General features: G+C 37.1%; 1 protein-coding gene across 2 annotated transcripts in view; it reads left to right on the top strand.

Annotated features, from left to right (window-relative positions):
- LOC121262318 (mesocentin-like) overlaps nucleotides 1–21,847 on the top strand; it is a 227,672-nt gene that overhangs the window by 174,812 nt on the left and 31,013 nt on the right. The window contains exon 13 of one of the 2 annotated variants that reach the window (XM_041164736.1): nucleotides 4,172–4,298. The exons of the other annotated variant lie outside the window; for it this stretch is intronic. The gene's annotated coding sequence lies outside the window, so the exon portion shown is untranslated. Of the gene's footprint in view, nucleotides 1–4,171; nucleotides 4,299–21,847 lie in introns of those variants that run through there. 2 annotated transcript variants of the gene reach the window in all.

Raw genomic sequence — 21,847 nt, 5'->3', positions numbered from 1 at the left:
ACCCAATATTATAATCCTTAGAACGTAGATGGGATCGAGTACTCGGTCATGTCATTTTCTGAAATTATCTTTTTCTTGTACTTGGTTGAGGTGTATATATGTACGTATATTTTTCTTAAAGATAATCATTTTATTATTTAATATAGTTTGTCTAAAACAAAGATTATAGTACTATTATAATTTTATAATAGTATTCAAGTAAATAGTATAATCAAAGGAAAATAAGTCTCAGCATAATGAAAATATCTTAAATATGTAAAATGATAAAAAGAAAAATTAAAGAAAGAATATTGTTATTTGTACTTATAATTTTATGCATTATTGCGATATATTGAAAATTATAAGAAAATTAATAAAATAAGTCTTATACATAATATAGGTAATGAAAATATCTTAAATATGTAAAGGATAAAAAAACATTATAGTATTATAATATGATATAACATTTAATCTTTTTTTAGGAATCACTAGTAATGCATATATATATAAACTATGAAAATATATTTATATTAAAAAAGAGAAATGATATTTTTAGTTTATGTAAGTGTCATCTTTTTTAAAAAATTGAGTAAATATGATATTCATATGAAAAAATTAATCCATCGTATTTATTCTTTTAAAAAAATGAATAAATGTGAGATCCATACAAAAAAATTAATCTTTTAATAACAGACTTTGTTGATGACTGACCGCACCATGGGCTAGCCCATACACCCATAGGCCTGATTTAGATAGTAAGATGAGAACATAAGATGAGATTTTCTGTAAATTATTTGTGAATAGTAATAAAATGAATTGAATTAATATATTTTATGTGATTTTGGGAAATGAGGGAATATAATAAAAATATTATAAAGTTAAAATATTATTATAATATAATTTTTTAATATAATTTTTGTTTTGATGTTTGAAAAAATTAAATTATATTTTGTGTTTTGTTTGTAAATTTAGGAAAGTTGTAATTATTAGACGAAAAAGTTAAAATTTTGAAATTGAAAAGTATTTATATTTGTAATGTTTAGATATTGACTTGAGATGAGATGAATGAGAAAGATGTTGCTATCCAAACCAGGCATTAGTCAAGTACAAGGGCCAAGGTCTTACGCACGATCACTATATCTTTTTTTTTTCTTTTATCTATCCTATGTAGAAAGAGGGGAATATAACACCTCTTTTATCTATCGTATGTAGAAATAGGGGAATATAACACCCAGACCTAGCACTAAGTCGTTTTCTAAAATTATTTTGGATTTATATGTTTGGAAAACGAGTTTTGTCGAATATTTTTATGGGCTGATATTTTTTTAACAGACAAGTTGAAATATTGCTGAGTTTGGTTCGTGACCCAAAATCTAAGAGAAGAACCCTTTTATTTATTTATTCTTTTTATTTATTCACTACTAGTCTTGACCCCAATTTTTTTTTTTTTTAATGTGGGCTCTACCCGATCACCCCAAGACCCGCGTCCTTTTTTATTAAATTGAGAAACCCAACGGCTGTTGTTTTTAGAAAGAAACCCAACGGCTGTTGTTTTTAGAAACTCCCACCTTTTTCACGTCTCTTTCCGTTAGTCATAAGCATTGCTTATGCACGTCTCTTTCCTCTCTTATCTCTAAGGTTTTATCATCACCTTCATATTTCTACACGTATTCCTCTACTGCATGGAAAAAAAAAAAACTGCCCAAAACTTGTTGCTGCCGTAAGCCACAACACAACCCCCATCATGTTGCACCCCATTGCCATGACCCAAAAAATCCACCGCAACTCGATTTTTAGCCCACTGCCCTGCCCCGCGTGAAACCGGTAGCTACCTAGATTCCCTTCCATGCACCGCATCTCGACCACCCACGGAGACGCTGCTTAGCCATAACCGAGAGTCAAACAAACCGAAACTACATCGTAGCCTCCCACGTAGTTGCACTCTCACAGCCACCCGGCAGCCCATAGCCTCCATTACGTCCAGCAGCCTCGCCACCCCGAAGCCAAGCCAACCACGTCGCTGCTCCTCCCTCTTGCCATGGTCTCTCTCTCTCTCTCTAAGTTCTCTCTCTCTCTCTTGCTCATCTCTCTCTCTCAGTGTTTCATCTCCGTGTCTCAACCACCTCCCACTAGCCTGCCCTGCCGCGACCTCCTTCAGTCACGGTGAACCTCCATCACGTACGTAGCCTCTGTTTTTATTCAAAGAATTTTGTTTTTACGTAAGTGTAACACTGTAATTGCATGCTTCTAAGCCATATTTTTACAGTAATATCGTTAATTATTATTTTTACCCTTTGAACTGCAAGTTATGCTAATGTGTTTTAAAATTTTAGTATGTGTTAATAAACTCTTATTTAATTATGATTACAAAAATCATTTTAAGTATTTTAACATGTTATTAAGTAAATATTTATTTTAAGAGTAAACGATAATGGTGTAATGTTATTTTTACACTTTAGATATGATTTAGTCTATTAAAAAAATAGTTTTGGTTTATTTTAAAATATTTTGGGATAATTATATTATCTAGTATTAAATTTTATAGTTTTTTTTCAATAGTAAATAGGTCAGACTTTTAATGTTTTAGTCAAAATTATTAAATTGACATTGATGATTTTAGAAAGTAATGATTTATTATGGGGTTATGAGAATTTTGGTCTTGAGGATTTAAGATAGGTTATTTTATAAGTTTAGGCTTAAATATCGAAATTCGTGCTTGATTAAAAATTTACGAGAATTACGTGATTATTTTATAAGTGACAATTAATTAATTTTCGGCATTTTTGAGAAAAATTCTGAAAAAGTTAAGAAGTTCAGGTAAGTGGGGTTCCAATGCTAGAATTTGCATAATAATAAAATGGGCTGAGGTTGATTTTGAAAAATATACATGTTTGGTTATGAAAAGAAATTTGAACTACCTCAGTTATTTGTTCTGCATTACTCATGAAATTATGTTTAAGAATAAAGTATTTTCTGGCATGACTGGTGTAGACGAGCTATTTTGGTATTTTATTTATGAACTGTGTAAAAGAGAGCGAATTTGAAATTTTGTGTATAAATTATGTTTTTGTGATCTGATTCTATTTTGTTTTGAAGATGTTCAGTATGTTGATATGATATGATGTGATTTCTGAAAAACCTCTAGCATAACATTCTGTTTCTGTTCCGTTCTGACCTTACCATGATGTAAAACTGTGGCCTCTGTTCGGGTTGGTACCAACTTTTCTGTTTCTTGTGCACCCACTTTGGAAGCAAAGTAGTTTTCTGCGTGGTCTTTCCTGTGTGCACACTCGGGGCTCCAAGAATAATAAGGAAAAGATTCACATTTTGTTTCTACTCGGTTAGTCGTCGGTGTAACGCCCCAAACTCGAGTGGCTTGGAGAATTACTACCTGTCACTTATAAACATGTTTCCCAACACAACTAAAATAAATCTCGAAAAACTTTATTAGCAAAACTCAATCTCATGTCTTCTAAATAAAGACATTGAAAACTCCACAAAGTTATAACTGCAACAAAAATAAACTAAGGAGTCCACAATCTCCCGATAGTCATAACAAACCAAACTGATAATTTCATAAGCCTTACTAAACCCAAGATATAATTAAATCTAAGAGACATTAAATCTAAAGGACATCAGAATTCATTCTTTTAATATCCTCTCCTCAGCTTAATCATGCTTACCAATCTAATCTAGGTCCTCAGTTGGACTCTCCACATTATCTGAAAATATTATGAAGATAGGGGGTGAGTTATCAACAACTCAGTAAGCAAAAGACATATGCTAGCGTGCAAAGATGAGCATTTACAAAGTACAGTATGTAGAACAAAATATTTTACAGAGTTATCATGCAGAACAAAATATGTTTTCAAAGTAACATAGTGATGGTTTTAAGACAAGTAAAACCCTTAGTACTTTGGCATAACATAAACTGAGTATCATCATCACATCAAAACAGAGCATCACACAGAGCAGAGATCTTGTTTCACCCCCGTGGTAGGGTTGTGTTAACCCCGGTGGCCAAACCAGGCAGAGACAGAGGTGAATTATTTCCCTTATTCTTATCGGAGCCCCGAGTGTGCGCACATGAAAGATCACAATAAAACCACTTTGTTTCCAAAGTGGGTGCACTCAAAGACAGAGAAGTGGGTACTAACCCAAACAGAGCAAAGCATAACAGAGCAGAGCATAGTAGAGACAGAATCAGATACAAAATTCAGTACACCATGCCAAAGGTTTTCAGATGTTATATCAAAATAAAACAGAGTACCAAAACAAAATCAAGTCATTTGCACATACTGAAAACAAAAGCTAGAACATCTTTCAAAATAAAGTACAATTTTTCAGATTCTCAATATCGCTCTTTTTCAGATTTTAGAGACCACATGACAGAATTTAGCTCATATCTACACAATGCATATAAGAAAATATATATATATATATATATATTTTTTACACAGATTTCATGAATAATACAAATAAACGACCAAGGTTGGTCTTTGTTTTCCCAAGTTTCCATTACATCACAAAATATGCAAGTTTTCAGAAAATCAATCTCAGCCTTATTAACTCATATAAAACCTAACATAGGAACCTCGCTTACCTGACTCCTGCAGCGTATTATCTATGCCTTGTAAACGATCTCTATCAGTCTCGTCACCTATGCATAAAAATAATATATATAAACTACGTATTAAAAACCAACAACACAATTTTGATCTAAAAATTTAAGACCCAATTTCTAAACCATATTTCAGCAAAATAATCCAACTCAAACAATCAAAAACTAAACCGAACAACTCACACTTCAGTCCAAAAATATTGTATTTCAATTTCAATAATGACCGATACATCCACCAAACCAAAATCAAACACACCTCATCACACACAACCAATCATAAGAACAGTTTTGGATTGTGATACCCCATATGATATGGATAAGGGTGGGTAGTGTATGGGATCCCACATTGCTTGAAAAAGAAAAGTTCTTACTCTTTATAGGATTCCAATGAGGCACCAATTGCATCATTGACAAGTTCTTTTGGAGTATAGGCCATGTGGTTGGGGCCTTCCATTGGGGCGTTATAGCCGTGGTTTGCACAACCCTACTACGGGGGTTAAACATGGTATCTGTTATGATATAATAAGATAATATGTGATGTTTTAGTTCATGCTATGCCAAAGGAATTTTGATTAAGAATATTTTTGAACTTTCGCTCTAATATTTTTGATAACACGTTCTGACTCTGCATTCTAAAAATAAAAAGTGTTTTGTTCTGCATTCTGAACTTTGTAAATGCTTATGTTTACACACTAGTATATGTTCTCTACTTACTGAGTTGTTGATAACTCACCCCTTATCTCCAAATATTTTTCAGATGATTTTGATGGTTCGCCAGGAAAATAAGAGTATGAAGTTTTAGCAAGGTATGAGGATCGTAGAGAAATTAAGTGTCCGATGGTATAAGTACTTATTTGAGAGTAATAGTTAGTAAATTGATTATTTTTGGATATTTTGATGTGTTGGGTTAAGAATATTTTTGAGTCTTTGGAGAGTTTCTAATATATTTTATTGAGAATTTATTTGTTGTTTTGGTGAAGGAACATGTATATTTGGGTTGAGTAAATGAATTAATATTTTTTTGAGTTTTCTGGATTTTATAGTTGTGGTATTGGAATTGATATTAAGTATTTAAAGCTGACTCTCCGAACCTCCGAGATCGGGGCGTTACAGAATGATATGTGGCGCGGTACCTGATCGTTTAGTCAAGCAAACGTGTACGTAAGTCAACATAGCTTGTGTTCTTTGGAGTTAGAACTAGAGGTGGTAATATGTGATACGACCTGTAAACCCAATATGAACATGACGCGAAATTAGCAGGTTTGAGTTTTAATGTTAACGAGTTTGGATCAAAATAGGTGACCCGTTAAGATACGATTTATAAACGGGTCACTAACGAGTCAACTCACTTAACACGAAATCAACCCGTTATGACCCGTTTAGATTTTTACTCACAATCACAATTTTATTATTGTTGGATTGTAATATTGGTATTTTTCAATATGCCTAAGTTTTTATTGTTAGGATTGTAATTCTGAACATATACTTATATTTGTTAATATTGAGATTGTAATATTGATTTTATTATAAGTTGAAAATCAGAAAAATATCGATATTTTTTTTTATAGTGGGTAGTCTAATTGTTTTTTTAGATACTGTGGCTACTAATTAATACAGATTTTAATTTTTATGTGAAATTATGTTCATTAGGTCAAATGGGTTATGCGGATTAATTCAACCCATTTACATGAAATGGATTGAAATGAGTCATGTCGTGTTGATTAATTTCTAATTAATTATTAAACGGATCAAAATGGATGACACGACACGACCCATTATTTAAATGGATCATGTTAGAGTTTGAAGATATGATACGTTTAACTTAATGGGTCGGGTTCGAATTGAACCATATAGTCAAATATCCATGACTTGACACGACCCACAAACACGAATTGCTACCCATAATTAGAACCCATAAATAAGTAGAATGAAATGAAATAAATAATGGCGAGCCTAGAACGACGAATATGGATCAAAATCTTTACTTTATCACTACTCACTTCCCTCCTGTCTGTTTAGAGCATCCACATTCGGCTCCCCAAACCACAATTTTCTCTGAATTTTAGGGTTTACATTTGGGAAAAATCCCAAATGCATGCTTCATCCCCCTATCCAAATTGTAGCTCCCAATACATCCCCAATCCTCATTTTAGTTCATCACTCCCACACAACTTCTCTCTTTGTGTATTACTTGCTACTAACCATCATTCACGTCCCCATCAGGCAGCCCCTCCAATCATCGTCTATGGTAAGTCTTTACACCTTCGATGCTCACACACCCACACACACACACACTCTCTCTCTCATCAGAATGCTATGTGCTGATTATATATTTGTTCACCCATATTAGTTCATTGCTATGATATTCCTTGTGATTTACATTACTCTGTGATATACTCGAATGAGTCTCTGATTTACAGCTCTGGTATTCTATGTGATTTACTCGAATGGGTCTCTACTTATTCTTGTGATTTACATTTGGGTCTCTGATTTTGGAAATGTGGCTGTGAATTTGGAATTTGTCATTTGTGCAGTATTGAGGCTCTAATTTACATGTTACTCAGATGAGTCTCTGATTTGATTGTTTTAGGGTTTTACATTTGGGTCTAAAATTTTGTTACCATAGATGTGATTTTCAGGCTATGATTTAAATTTTCTTACATTGGGTCTCTAATTTACATGTTATCATAGCTGTGAATTTGAAACTTGTCAAAATCAGCAACATTGATGTACATGTTTTCATTTGGGTCTTTGATTCGATTATTCCTTGTGATTTACTTTGGGTCTCTGATTAACATGTTACTATAGTTATGAATTTGGAACTTCTCATTTCTATAGCACTGGTGATTTACATGTTTTCATTTAGGTAGATGATTCGATTATTCCCTAGTATTTACATTTTGTTCTTTAATTTACATGTTACTATAGCTGTAAATTTCGACAAAGTCTTTTCTACAACATTGGGGCTATGATCTACCATTATCATGGCTCTGATTGGGGTTTTGTGTAATTTTCAGATTTTGTGGTTGTCGTTGGGGCTGTATATGTAAGTGCAAGGGCTATGATGATGGTATGATTGTTTGGTGTACTCAAGCATAATATTAGCAACTGTAGTGAATTCTCATTGATCGATATGGCAAGGTAACCCGGAAGGCCATCCTTATTATGAAATTTTCACAAAGGCAACCGGGATTTGCAACCATCCTATCTTGTGTCCTTTGCTATGCTTGTAATTGTACCATTTTGAGCTTCTGTAAATATAAGTTTTGGTTATGTTATTTGGTTTTGTGCTATCGTGTGCCTTCTTGTCTTAATTGGTTGGGTGTGCATGAAGGCTTGGCCCTTGTTGGTTCATGTGGCACATGTTTTTTGCTTTGACTTGTGCCTTTTAACCTATTTTGGAGTTTGGTTTTGTGATTTCTTGGCAAAGCATGGTTGGTTGTGCTACAAAGGTGCTTGAACCTTGTTGGTTTATGTGCCAGCCGGATATCACTAGTTTTGGCAGTAACTTTGTGCATTATTTTCAGATTCTATATGTTTTTTACATAAAATTTGGTTGGAGAGCCGGATGTAGATGCTCTTAGTTGATGAGGTGGGGAAGAAAAATTGATGCTCAATGTTGTGCCTTATGCTTTGTGACATTATTCTGAATTACTTTTGTATTGGATTGTCTTAGTTAGACTGCATCTTCTTTCAAGGATATTACATAGATTTAGTTGCAGACTTCATGTATCAAACAAAATATGAATTTGTCTATTTGAAAATAATTGAACCCCACCTTGCTTGCATATCAACTATAATTTGTGTTATTATTTTGATCATTTCTACTTTGTTTTCATATGTGTTTATTGGGAGATTATTTTTGTAACACCCCTTTCCCGTAAGATAGGAGTGTCACGTACTTTTCATAAAAATAAATCCGACAAGAGATCTCAAATTTCATAAATGAAATTAGAAAATTTATTTTGTAGAAAAGGTCTAATAAAATGTCTTCCAAAAATTTAAATGAAATAAACTGAACAAAACTCATGTCATAAAAGCATGTTTTATTTTAGAAAGTGTGAACAAAAAATTTAATGCTCCTTCTACTCCTGGCCTGCCTGCTCGTATTCATCATCATCACATGGATGGTTAAAAACATGAAAACAAACAAAAATGAGTTGAAGACTCAGCAAGGAATCCATCACACGTAAACATACTAAACATAAGATTTTCATAAAAACTTTCACGCTGAGAGTTTAAAATTCATGACTATTCATACTGATGCTTGTGCTATGCATGACTGTTTTAACTGAATTAACTGACTGATCTAATTTATCTGACTGGCCAACACACTTAACCCTGTGTGCAAGGTTATGCACTGGCCCCACATCCCGCGGCTGCAAGGGGAGCCGCTGATAGTATTCTGACATACTATGCTGGACCACGATTGAGTTCGTGGCTTACACATCCACCCTGAAACTGAACTGCATTGGTACCATGTATCTGAATGACCATCTTATTAACTGATTTGATCTTATCTTTCACTTCAATTTAAGATGGCTTACGTGTCTTATACACATGAGATGCATGACATAATACATACATAATTATAATTTCTGAATCTGAACATGATGCGGAATGACATAATTGTATGCTATGCTGGATGACATGTTTGCATATGACATGAGTGGTTCATAAATAATGGCTGAAAATGAACTGGCTTGAATACTAATTATCTATAAACTGAACTGTGATGATCCTAAACTTGTGATCAAATTACTTACCTCGCTGCGTTTCTTCTTGCATATCACTTTGTAACTCGACAACGAGAAGAGGTTTGCGACGGAGATGGGCTGCGCAGCGGTTCTGGCGACAAGCGGTGGTCATGGCAGCGCAACCAGCGGCTTCTCTGTGGTGGTGTGACACCAAGAGAGAGAAAGCGTGAGTCGGAGGTGCTCTGTCACGCTGTAACGCAGTCGAGAGGGAGAAGAGGCTGGCGGCGTTCGTGGGCTTACCAGGAAGATGTGGGTTCGACGGGAAATAATCGGCCGGTGTTTTCTGTGATGCCTAAGCTATCCCCGGCGAAGGGTAGCGGCAGAATAACGTGAACTGGCAGCGTCGAGGTGCTTGGCAAGAAGCCACCGCGTGGCGTACGTGTGATGGTGTTTGGAGGTCCTTCACTATCATGCATGGTCTGCGCAGTTGGGTCGCCGTGGTGGTTCTGTCATTGAGTCGCGGCCTTTCTGGTTGCTGCGTCTCACTGAGTGGTGCCCGGTGCTTTTTTTTTATGGCATGGGCTTGCTCTATTCCGTCAGTGTAAAACAGAGTCATGCCCTTATGATCATTCCTTGCGACGGTGGTTTCCATTTTGGTCTAACGAGGTCGACGACACTACTGTTAGAGGGGCTGAGCATGGGCTGGGCAAAGCTCTAAGTGGTTCTTGGTCTGCGGCATGAGGTTTCTTCATGCAGAAGATCTAACCGTATATACATATACATATATATATATATAGGTGATAGAGAATGCCAAAAATAAACCCTAGGAAAGAAACGTGCATGTGCAAGGCTGTGCATGAAGCGTATAAATAGACACAGTGACTTGCATGACGAGGAAACGGATGAAGCCTTGCATGCATGGGAGTAGAGACGTGCGGATGATCACCAACTGAGTTGGTTCTCACGGTTTAAAGCAAACGGGTGGGTCTCGGTTTTGGGAGAACGATTTTTCGAGTTGGGAGTTGGTTTCCTGATCAATTAGGAGATAAAAATGTAAAAGAGATTAGGGTTATCCAATCAAAAGATAAGAATAAGGTTTATGGGCGGAGATATGGAGAAATAAGATTTTATTTCAAAATAAAACTCTAATGGTTATTCTAAAAAAAAAATCGAGTCATAATAAAATACCAATACTAAAAATGATAATAATCTTATTAAAATGAATAATGTAAAATCTGATGATAATAATAATAATAATAATAATAATAATAATATATTTATAGCTATATGAAAAAAAAATTTACATAACACTTATATTTTAGCCTAAACTTAGGATCGGGTTGTTACAATTTTGTACTCTCTTCTTGTGGTTTTTCTTTAGTTGCCTACTTCACTAGTTGAATGAGTTGAATTATTAATTCATTGTCCAAGTTTTTTTTTACCTCATTTACCTTTTGAGAAAACCCATCCAATGAAAGCAATGTGTTGCTCCCCTTTCATGATGTTCTTGTTTGACCCTATCATTGTTGTTTGTTCCATTCAGCATGTTGTTTAGTTCCATTTTTTTTTTTTTATAGAAGAGCCAAGTTCACCTGTCCATGAGTGACTTTGTCCCAAATTTTATTAATAAACCCTCACTTGTGGCGGAGGAAAACTGTGGTTATAGACCGGCACCTGGGGATACAGATAAGCGTGAAGATCCTAAACCAGGTGTCAAAATAATTGAAAACCTCTTACCAAAAGAAAATTACATCAGGACAAAACATACTAAAAAAAACCATTCCTGTAAAAAAAAAAAAAACCACAAATAACGTTAACTCAAAAACATAAAGTCATAAAATCTTACTAATCCAACCAAAAAGCCACATGAATAAAGACACTAACAGCAACGCAAAGATGGCAAACCCAGTAAATCCAAACAGATTAATCCTCGAAGCAACCTAGGCACATCCCTGGGAAATCTCCATTCAAAGTTCAATCCAGTCGCACCACTCCGTGCCAACCAATCAACAACTTTATTTCCCTCCCTATAAACATGTCTAACTATGCACGCCATAGAATCCATAAGTGCTAGAGTCTCTTCCCAAAAATCTTCCAGGTACCACACCCCACACCTTCGCCTATTCTACCACAAGATTACTACTTGAGAATCTAATTCAATTTCCACAAAATTAATCCCCAGATCCTGACAGGCTTTGAGACCCTGCAGAACAGCTAACAATTCAGCTCTATTATTAGAACCATAACCAATATAAGAATTGAAGGCGTAAACCATATGGCCTCGATCATTTCTAATAATACCACCCACTCCTGAAGAACCTGGGTTACCAAGACTACTTCCGTCTGTATTCAACTTAAACCACCCTTAAGCTGGCTTTTGCCAAGCAACTATCTTTAAAAACTTCCTATTATGAACCAAAGCCGAAATATTCAATATCTGTAAAATCTGTAAGTCATGTATAGAACATTTACTAACCTTTTTCATATCTTGACTTACTAAACGCATCCAACTTCTAATACAAAGCCCGACCGAACTAATAGCCTGAATACTACCCTCCATGCGAGCAGTACATCTTTTATTCCAAAGGTGCCAAGTATAATGGAAGGTAGAAGCCCCACAATGAGCCCCACTTGAGATACTGAGGACGCACGTCGAAACCAAATTATTACCGTCTCCCTCCAAGTAAGACCAAGAGGAAGACCAAAGATAGCTCCATAATAATGCCAAAATTCCTTTGCAAACTCACCTTCGAAAAGTACGTGGTTTTGGTCCTCATACTTACCTTCGTCACAACAATCACAAAGAGAAACTACCGGAATTCCAATACGTCGAAGACGATCATCTATGCTCAAAGCATTGTTCCATGCTTTCCACATCAACACTGAAATCTTAAGTGGAAGCAACTTGTGCCACATCCAAGGATGCCACTCCATACTAGAGCCTTGTATTCGAATGCAATCCCAAGCGAATTTAGTAGAAAAATTCCCACTCGCATGCTTCATCCAGATCAATACATCAAACCCTTCCTTACAAACAGCCAAAGCCTCAATAATTTCCTCCAACTTATCCTGTCCCACTATCGTGCTCAATAGTTCCACATCCCAACTATTGGACAATTTACACTCTTTAACTTTAAGCATCGGATTACCCACAATCTGGAACTCATCAATTAACGGACCCTCATCTCTCCATTTATCATACCAAAATAGAATGTTCTCATCTCTAACTCTCCACTTTGCATTATTAAGGACATTAGGAATACATTTAACAATCATTTTCCAAAATCCCATTCCTTTTTTTCTATCAATGAGACACCAAGGTGAAGATCTCACATATTTTCCTTTAAAGAACCTAGCCCACAGAGACTCTCCTTGAATTAAGTTCCATGCAAACTGCATATGCAATGCTTTTGCATATCCTCCAAATTACGCAATCCCAATCCTCCCTCCTCTATTGGCTTATAAATACTATCCCATGCTACCCACTTTTTTTTCCCTTTGCCATTTACCTCACCCCAAAAAGATGTGCTCATCACGCTATTTAACTCTTTAATAATTGATTGAGGGACCTGCAACACCGTAAAAATATGTAAAGCTATACTAGAAAGCACATGCCGAAGACGAATCAACTGGCATCCTACTGATAGGATTTTTATTTTCCAACCACTGATTTTGTTCTAGACTTTGTTAACCATCTCCTCCAGGTGCTCATGGTTAAGACGCCCCAAGACAATCGGGACCCCTAGATATTTAAAAGGAAACGAGCCTTCCGAGAACCCTGTCAGCCTTTTAAGAGCTCTCTTTTGGACCAACGAAATTTTTGGCAAATAAAATATAGCCGTCTTTTCTTTATTAATTTTTTGTCCTGACCAATCTTCGTACTTTGCAAACATCCCTAACAATTCCCTCACTGACTTCTTTCCTCAATTCAAAAAAATCACAATGTCATCAGCGTACATAAGATGTGAAATATGAGGAGTGCCTTTAGCTTGGAAAAATTTTCCAATCTTTTTTTCCATAAAACTATGTTTTAAAATTCTAGATAGTACCTCCTAAAGAATGATAAAGAGATAAGGCGAAAGGGGATCCTCCTGACGTAGTCCCCGACTCCCTTGAAAAATCCTTTCGTCGTTCCATTTAGCATCACAGAGTACCATACATTCGAAATACAAGCATGAATTAGTTCACAAAAAGGAGGAGGGAAACCAAAACACCTCAATACCTCTAGCAAAAAATTCCACTCCACCCGATCATATGCTTTTGCCATGTCAACTTTAATCATAATATTACCACCATGAGACGTTCTATTCAATGAATGAACCATTTCTTGAGTAAGACTAATATTTTCAAATATACTCCTCCTAGGTAAAAAGACACCTTGCTCAAAAGATACCAATTTGGGGAGAAGACCTGCCAGACGATTCACAATAATTTTTGAGCAAATTTTATAGAAGACTGAGCAAAGGCTTATCGGCCTAAATTTATCAAACCCCGAAGGCACATCTACCTTCGGGATAAGCACAATGAAAGAAGCCGAATAAAATCTCGGAAGGCTTTTAGATAGAAAAAATTCTGAGATAGCGCCCAAAACATCCATTTTTACCACCTCCCAGAAGCTCATAAAAAAACCCGCACCAAAACCATCTGGCCCAGGAGAACTATTTATAGGAATAGACGAGAGAGACTGTTTAACTTCTTCCAATGAAGGGACACAACTAAGCTGAACACAATCCTCTTCTTCAATAACCGGCAAATTTAAGTTAGTTAAGTCCGGCAACTCTCTTGGCTGATTTGTTCATTGTAGGAACGCCAAAAAATATTCAACAGCACCAAGATGAATTTCTTCTGGTGAGTTGAACTCTAACCCATCCGTAGTTCTCAACTTATGAATTTTCCTATGCCTTTTATTGGATAACCAAACATGAAAGAATTTTGTGTTCCGATCACCTTCCATTCTCCACTTAATTTTAGCCATTTGAGCCAATCTTATATCTTCCCTTCGCCTCCAAGTAGACAACTCAGTAGAGTACCTCACAAGCTCCCTCTCGACCTCATTATCCCAATTACTTTGCAGCGAGTGCTCAAGACTCTCAACCTTCTCTTCAAGAATAGCAATCTGTGTATTGGTCTGCCCAAACACCCTCTTGTTCCATTCACGAAGAGCCACCTTAAGCTTTTTCAGTTTACTAGCTAATTTCATGAGTCTCGTACCTACCGCTAGTTCATCCCACACCATCTGTAGAAAGCTGATAAAATCAAGGTGCTCAATCCACATTTGCTGAAACCTAAATGGAGAGGGACCATAAGTAAAAGGATCTTTCAGGAATTCTATAAACATGGGGCAATGATCCGACGTTAACCTTGATAAATACGAACAACGTGAATTCAGAAATGCCATCAGTAACTTTGCATCAAGAAACACTCTATCCAACTTAGCCCAAGCTCTAGATAATCCATGCTAACCATTGCACCATGAAAACTTTCTCCCGTGAGAATTCATTTCCAACAACCTGCCCTGATGAATCCATCTATTAAAGTCATCCATTGCAGCTCTTGTCCTTGAACTACCACCACACCTTTCCACATCCGAACGAATTATATTAAAATCACCAGCAAACAAACAAGGCTCCATACCCATTCTAGCCGAACTCATTTCCTCCCGAAGTAGCTGCCTTTTATATCTATTACACTTAGCCTAGATAAAAGTACCCAAAAAATGTGAAGAGCCGTCGTCTATACGTAAAGTCACAAACTGCGTTCCCATTCTGACCAGCTGCACGTCCATTTCAGTTTTCCAAAATACCCAGATTTTCCCACCAAAATCCTCATTAGTAATTACCTTATCAAAATGAAACATCCACATAACCATCTGAGATTTATTAACACGCTGAAATGGTTCCAGCAGCACTGCCACCTTCGAATGACATTTATTCAGAAGACTCTTGAACTGTCCCTTAGAAGTACCTAATCCCCTTATATTCCAAACTAATATTGACCCTATCACTGATATAACTTTTTGGCACGAGTAATCACCCTCTTGGAACTCCTGATTTTCTCAAATTGCCTCTTTTGGTATTTTCTCTTCCCTACCTTATCCTCTGTTTCCGTGTGATATTCCTTATCTTACAAAAAGACTTCCGCATGTAACTCTGGTTCCAAATCAGACATCGACCCCTCTTCCAAGCAAACCTCTTCCTCCTGTAAGTTATCAACCTCCCTCTCCTTAGTACAAGGAACTACTTCCAGCTCCCTCAAATTCGTGTCCAACTCCTTCGACCGAGAAGAACAAACTAGTCTTACATCATTTCTCTCCACCTCCTTATTATTGATTTCCTCCGCAGGAACCTCAATAACAGGAGACTCACCATGATCCTTTTCCGTTTCCAACTCCTCGATCAAAGGTATGGAGGAATCACCTATTTCCAAATTTGCCTCCGAATCCTGATTTGCTTCAACTTCTTTTTCCTCAACTACTAGAAGATTTTTAGTTTCCTTCGGTGCTTCCACAATCGGTTCTTCCACAACTGGTTCTTGTTGCCGAACCCATACTTTTCTTCCCGTAATCTTTTTCCCTACGGGACATGTTCTTGCATTATGCCCCTGTATTTTGCACTTGGAACAGAACGCCGGTAGAGTTTCATAAATTATCTCTTGTTTGCGGCTAGACCCTAGTCTAGGAATCCCAATCCAAAAATGAGGTAACAGATCCTTTGCAGCATCCATCTCCACACAAATACGGGCACCGTCAGTGCGAGTGACACAACGAGTGGGATTATCTCGTCTAATAAATCTACCAATTGGAGCAGTAAGAATTTTTAAGAAAAGACTCATGATAATAGTTAGGAGGCAAACCTAGCAAGACGATCTAAACTGGTACAATAGATGGCTCTTCTTCTTCCTTAAAATCTGGACTCCAGTGGAATGGACGATATGGAATCCCGTCAATATCATTAACTTCACGTGAAAGGGCCTTCATGCAGTCTTCTTTCGATGTCATTCTTATAAACACGTTCCGAGGATGCAACATGTTAGAAACAACTGGAATGCCATCAAGATTCCAGTGCTTTTGAATAAATGCCCGAATGGCATCCAGGGAAGGACGGTTCTGAAGAAATTTCAAGACAATGGAAAATCTAAAGGGTTCTGCCAAGCGTTGAATTTCCTCCTTAGAGAACTCAAAGAACATTTCACCATCCTTGGATTTCGGCACATTGTGCACCACAGACAATTCTGGAAGAGGCTGAGGAACCACCGATACGAGATCCACGAACAGACGTCGACCTACGTTCTCAGGGGCTACCATATAGCCTTGCATAAAAAATAACAACGAAGTCTCAAGAAGAACTTTCAAGAAGAAAGCAACGTTCTTGGAGCGCTTGAGTCATTCTTGGAGCGCCAAAGGAGTTTGTATCCTATATCCAAAAAATTATTATTATAATTTGGCAATTAAACTATATAGCCTTCGGCTGTGATTATGGGAAATTTGAGTGAGGACAAAGGAAAACTTGGGAAGTACTCAATGGCAAGGTAACCCGGATAACCATCTTTATACTGACAATCAATTTTTACAACCACTGAAGAAATTGCCACTTCCTATATGTCACATTTAATTTCCTAACTTGGTTTGCAATATCTTGTCCCCATTGCTTTTGAGCTTCTAACATGTTGCAATCCACTGGTCATTGTCTACAATCAGTATAACGTGATGGATTCACAAAATCATGGATACATGTTCTTCAAGAACCTCCACAATGACGACCCTAACACTGATCCCACTTACATGAGTCAAACTCAACATTCTTAAGTGATGGTGGATGACTTTCCACCCCCACCCCAATTAGAGATTCTACCCGACAAAAAATCAGCAAGGGGTGCGAACTTCACCCAAGAAGAAGACAAACTACTTATCTCAGCATGGTTGAATACTAGTGTAGATACTATCCAAAGAATAGATTAAAAACAGACCCAACTTTGGGAGAAAATTAGTTTATATTTCAATCAGTATAAACAAAGCACAACGGACCGAACCATTGGGTCCTTAATACATTCGTGGTCGGTGATTCAAAAGTGACCAACAAATTTTCTGCTAAGCTAGCCCAAGTGGAAGAGTTGAATCAAAGTGGCATGACCTAGCAAGACAATGTATATCCATCCATTGATTTCAATCTCTTGTGCTTACTGTTTTATTTAATGTTTGGCCCAATTTTGCTAATTATTTTCTATTTGGTTCTATTTTACAATTTTGACAAAGTGAAGATTATGTACCAATCACTAGAGAAAAGCTCATTTCCATTCGAGCATTGTTGGCACCTATTGAAGGACCAACCAAAATGGATTCCGCGTTGCTCAAAGGAAGGTCAAAAGCAAAAATCAACGATGTCGCCCACCCCGACTCGTACCTCCGATAACGTGTTTGTAGATTCAGTAAATAACGTTGAGGTGGAGCATGTTGTTGACAATGGTGTTGTTGAGTTGGAGAGCCCAATAGGAAGGAAAGCAAAGAAAGCAAAACGAAAGGCCCCAACCAGACCAGTTGAGGACATTGTCGAAATCTTCAGAATGAGCTATACTTTTCTTGAGGAGTCACGGGCTCAAGAGAAAGAGTTTTTCCATCTTAAGGAGGAGAAGATGCAATATGATCGAGAAATGGAGGGCTATAACATACGGCAAGTGGACGAGCGACTCAAGTTGGAAGTCAAGAGATTTGAATTTTCCCAATTTAAAGTGGAGGAGAGAGCAGCTACTAACCGGTTAAAGAGAGAGAGGAGCGGATCATATTGATGGATGTCACTGACTTACCTAAAATACAATGCATATATTTCCAGCAACGTTAAAGGGAGATTGTGGCGAAGCGTAATGAAAAAAAGCAGTGACAGTTTTTTTTTTAAATATTGTTGCCTTTTTTTTTCATATATTTCTTACTGCATTCACCAATGTTAAATCATTGGTCAATTTGTAACACATTATTATTTTTCATGTGTATGTTGTTTTGGAGGAAATTTGGAAATGGACATATGGTAAACTTGTGCATGGATGGAAAGATGGAAAATTGTAATTACTCGGCCCAATAATTTTAAGGTTGGAATATTGATCATTTTTATTGGGTTCAAATTATATTTAATAGGCTATATTGGATAAACTCACGAGTGATAAATTATTGAGGTTGATTAGGAATTTTAATTAGACTCAATAACTAGGTTAATTCTCATTTATTATTTATTGAATGAGTTAGAAAACTTTTAGAATTTAAAGATCGACCATTAGAAATTTATTTCAATTTAAAATTATCACTGATTGAAGTCTTCTTTATAGTCTCAGTCACTGCCAATCCTATATTAAATGAACTTCTAGATCCTGTTTTTAAATTCAAACTGATCTCTTCTTGAATAATCCAGACCAAGTCCAACTCGACTTCGTCGGTACCCTCTCCCTAATCTCTATAAATATCTTCCATTTCATGTGTTGTTTGGAAAAACCATAAACTTCCATAAGTGCAGCGGTCGAACCCAAGATACTGAGTCCAGCATTGTGTGTGTCCCACGTTCAGTACGCCAATAACCGATTGCCTCATTCCTCTCATAGTATCCCTCACGTTTCGTTTCTCTCAAGCTCTTGGTTAAGCTATTTTTATCTCTAGTCAGCACCAAGCCCATGAAAGAAAATCAATCATGCCTCGAAAATATTGGATTAGCATTACGAGGTAAGTTGCTTGATAATAAATTAGGATTAGCATACGTTAGTTATATATATATATATATATATATATATATATTATTAAAGCCAGTTCTTTAGAAGCCAATATTTATGCACCACGCAATTCATGACATCTGCAAGCATGTCATTGATCATGTCTCATTCTACATATTATAGTTATGTATATATTATACATATCATGCATCTCACGTTGCATAAGACACGTAAGCTTTCATCAGATCAAGTGTAAGATAACTATCAGATTAATCAGATAACCATTCAGATGCATGGTACCAATGTAGTCGGGGTTGATGTGCAAGCCACGGACTCAAGTGTGATCGACCATAGTATTTTATCATATCAGATCAGCAGTTGTAACACCCCGTAAATTAGTGCATTTTTAATGAAGCATTTTTAATCATTTATTCAAAATTTATTCTCTTATTTTATAATTATCGGATATTTTAAATGTGTTATTTTATGATCTTTAAATTGTGGGAATTAAATTGTTATGTTTTCTTAATATTTATTTATTGTTATACATATAAATTGTTCTTCTTTAAAATTAATTGATTGTGGAATTTAATTATTTTTATTTTCATTGTATCATTACGTTTAAATTATTTTAATTGATTTGCTGTTTTAAAATCATTTCCGTTGGATCATTTTCGTGACTCAAGATGTGAGGATTGGACCTCATTTCTTTCCCTTCATTTTTTCTTTTTTCCCATTTTCTTTTCTTTCTCTTCTTTTTCCCCGGTTTTCCCCCCATCCCGCGCGACACACACTCTCTCTCTCTCTCTCTCTCTCTCTCTCTCTCTTTCTCTATTGTCGTGCACCCGTTCTTCACCCAGCCCGCCGCCGTTGCGCCGCCGTGCGCAACACCGCCCGGCCGACCAGCTCCCCCTCCCTCCGGCGACCTCACCCCCCAAATCCCAGCCCCTACCTCGCCGCCGGTAGCCCGTACGCACCCCACGAAGCCGCGGCATTCTTTGCCCCGTTGCTCCGCCGTCGCGCCACCTCCGGCCACTATTTCTTCACTACTTTATCCCCAACCTCCTAGCAACCCAATGGACCCAACCCCAGCTCCGATCCGTCACTGGTGAAGCCTCACCAAGCCCATTTTCGATTTGTGCATCTTTGGCCTAAAACCACCACTTGCGCCGTCACCCACGGCAAACCACCACCACCATTGGCTTCACTGACCTCTCTAGGCCCTACCCTATCAATTTTGGATCTTAGTTTGTCCCCGTTGAAAAGTGGGTATTTGAGACCCACTGCCACAGTGTATTTTACACTGTGTTGTTGCTGAGTCGCTACCTTTTGCAACTCCGTGATCCTCCAGAAATCATATTATAGCGCTGTAAGTATTTTCCTTAAAAAACTTTCGTGATTTAAATATATTTTTGCACTAACACATATTATCTGTGAATTGGTTTGTTTTGCCGGATTGAGTCCGAGGAGTTTCGGGGGTCGGATGGATTGTAGACGGAGTTGTTGTGTGCTTGTTTGCATTGTGAATTGTGGTTGTTGATTGTTGGTTATGGCTTGTTCATGTACATCGCATATGGCACGCATGATCATGTTTGTAAAGAAAACTGGGTTTTCGCATGATTGCATACATGTTCATGTGTTTATTGAAAATTGGATTCTCATGTGAGTAAAAGGAAAAGAGACTGTAGGGATGGTGGTAAGCAGGGATGGTGGTAGAGTCCCGCCTGCGATTCCGGCCTACGGTGCACGCTATAGGGATGGTGCTTGTGTCCCGCCTGCGATTCCCGCCTACGGTGCACGCAGTAGGAATGGTGGTAAGCAGAGACGGTGTTAGGGTCCCGCCTGTGATTCCCGCCTACAGTGCTCGGTTAATTATTCATTGTGTGGAAAGGAACTGTATGGATGGTGGTAAGCAGGGATGGTGGTAGAGTCCCGCCTGCGATTCCCGCCTACGGTGCACGCGATAGGGATGGTGGTAGGCAGGGATGGTGGTTGTGTCCCGCCTGTGATTCCCGCCTACGGTGCACGCGGTAGGGATGGTGGTAAGCAGGGACGGTGGTAGAGTCCCGCCTGCGATTCCCGCCTACAGTGTCCGATAAATGGGTTGTTTTGTGTGAATCATTTTCTGGGAAAATGACAAACTATATTTTTGGGCCAAAATGAGATTTTTGGTGTGTGTTGGAAATAATCATTTTTTCTGAAAAAAAAATGGTATTTTATGACTAAATGTATTTTGTCATATTGTTGGTTGCATTAATGTATTTTTATCCCGAGAGTTGTTTGGTTTATACTTACCTGTGGTACCATTTTATGGTATCGCAGATTTTGATGCAGATGATGATGACGAGCCTTAGCTTGGCTCCGTTGGTGGAGTGATCTGGGATTGCTCCTGTTTAGCGAGTTATGTTTTTATCAATCTATATATTGCCTTTGTAATATATTTGGGATGACTGTATAACTCTTTAAAGATAAATTGTGTTGAATATTTGTATTTAAAATTCTGGTACTTAGTTGACTATCCGCTGAGTTATTTTATTTGTACACTGTTGCATGTACACACACTGGCACTTCGTTGGGATGTGTGACCGTATTGTCATCATCCCGACGTCATGATTCCCGTTCTTTTGTACGTGGGAGTCGGGGCGTCACAGGTGGTATCAGAGCAGTTTGGCTCTGGGTAAACTCACATGTCCCTTAGGTGAAGTACCAGAAATTTTTATTTTTAAAGTTGTAAGTTAAATAATTTAATTTAAAGTATATTATTCTAATTGCTTTATTTATATTATTTTATTGTTACTTTGGTTGGTTATTTATTTTATTTTATGTTACTTTATTTTGTTTAACTAAGTTATTTTATGGTAGG

Source organism: Juglans microcarpa x Juglans regia, chromosome 4S, assembly GCF_004785595.1.
Source record: "Juglans microcarpa x Juglans regia isolate MS1-56 chromosome 4S, Jm3101_v1.0, whole genome shotgun sequence".
Classification (NCBI taxonomy): Eukaryota; Viridiplantae; Streptophyta; class Magnoliopsida; order Fagales; family Juglandaceae; genus Juglans; species Juglans microcarpa x Juglans regia.
This window is presented reverse-complemented; position numbering and strand designations above follow the sequence as displayed.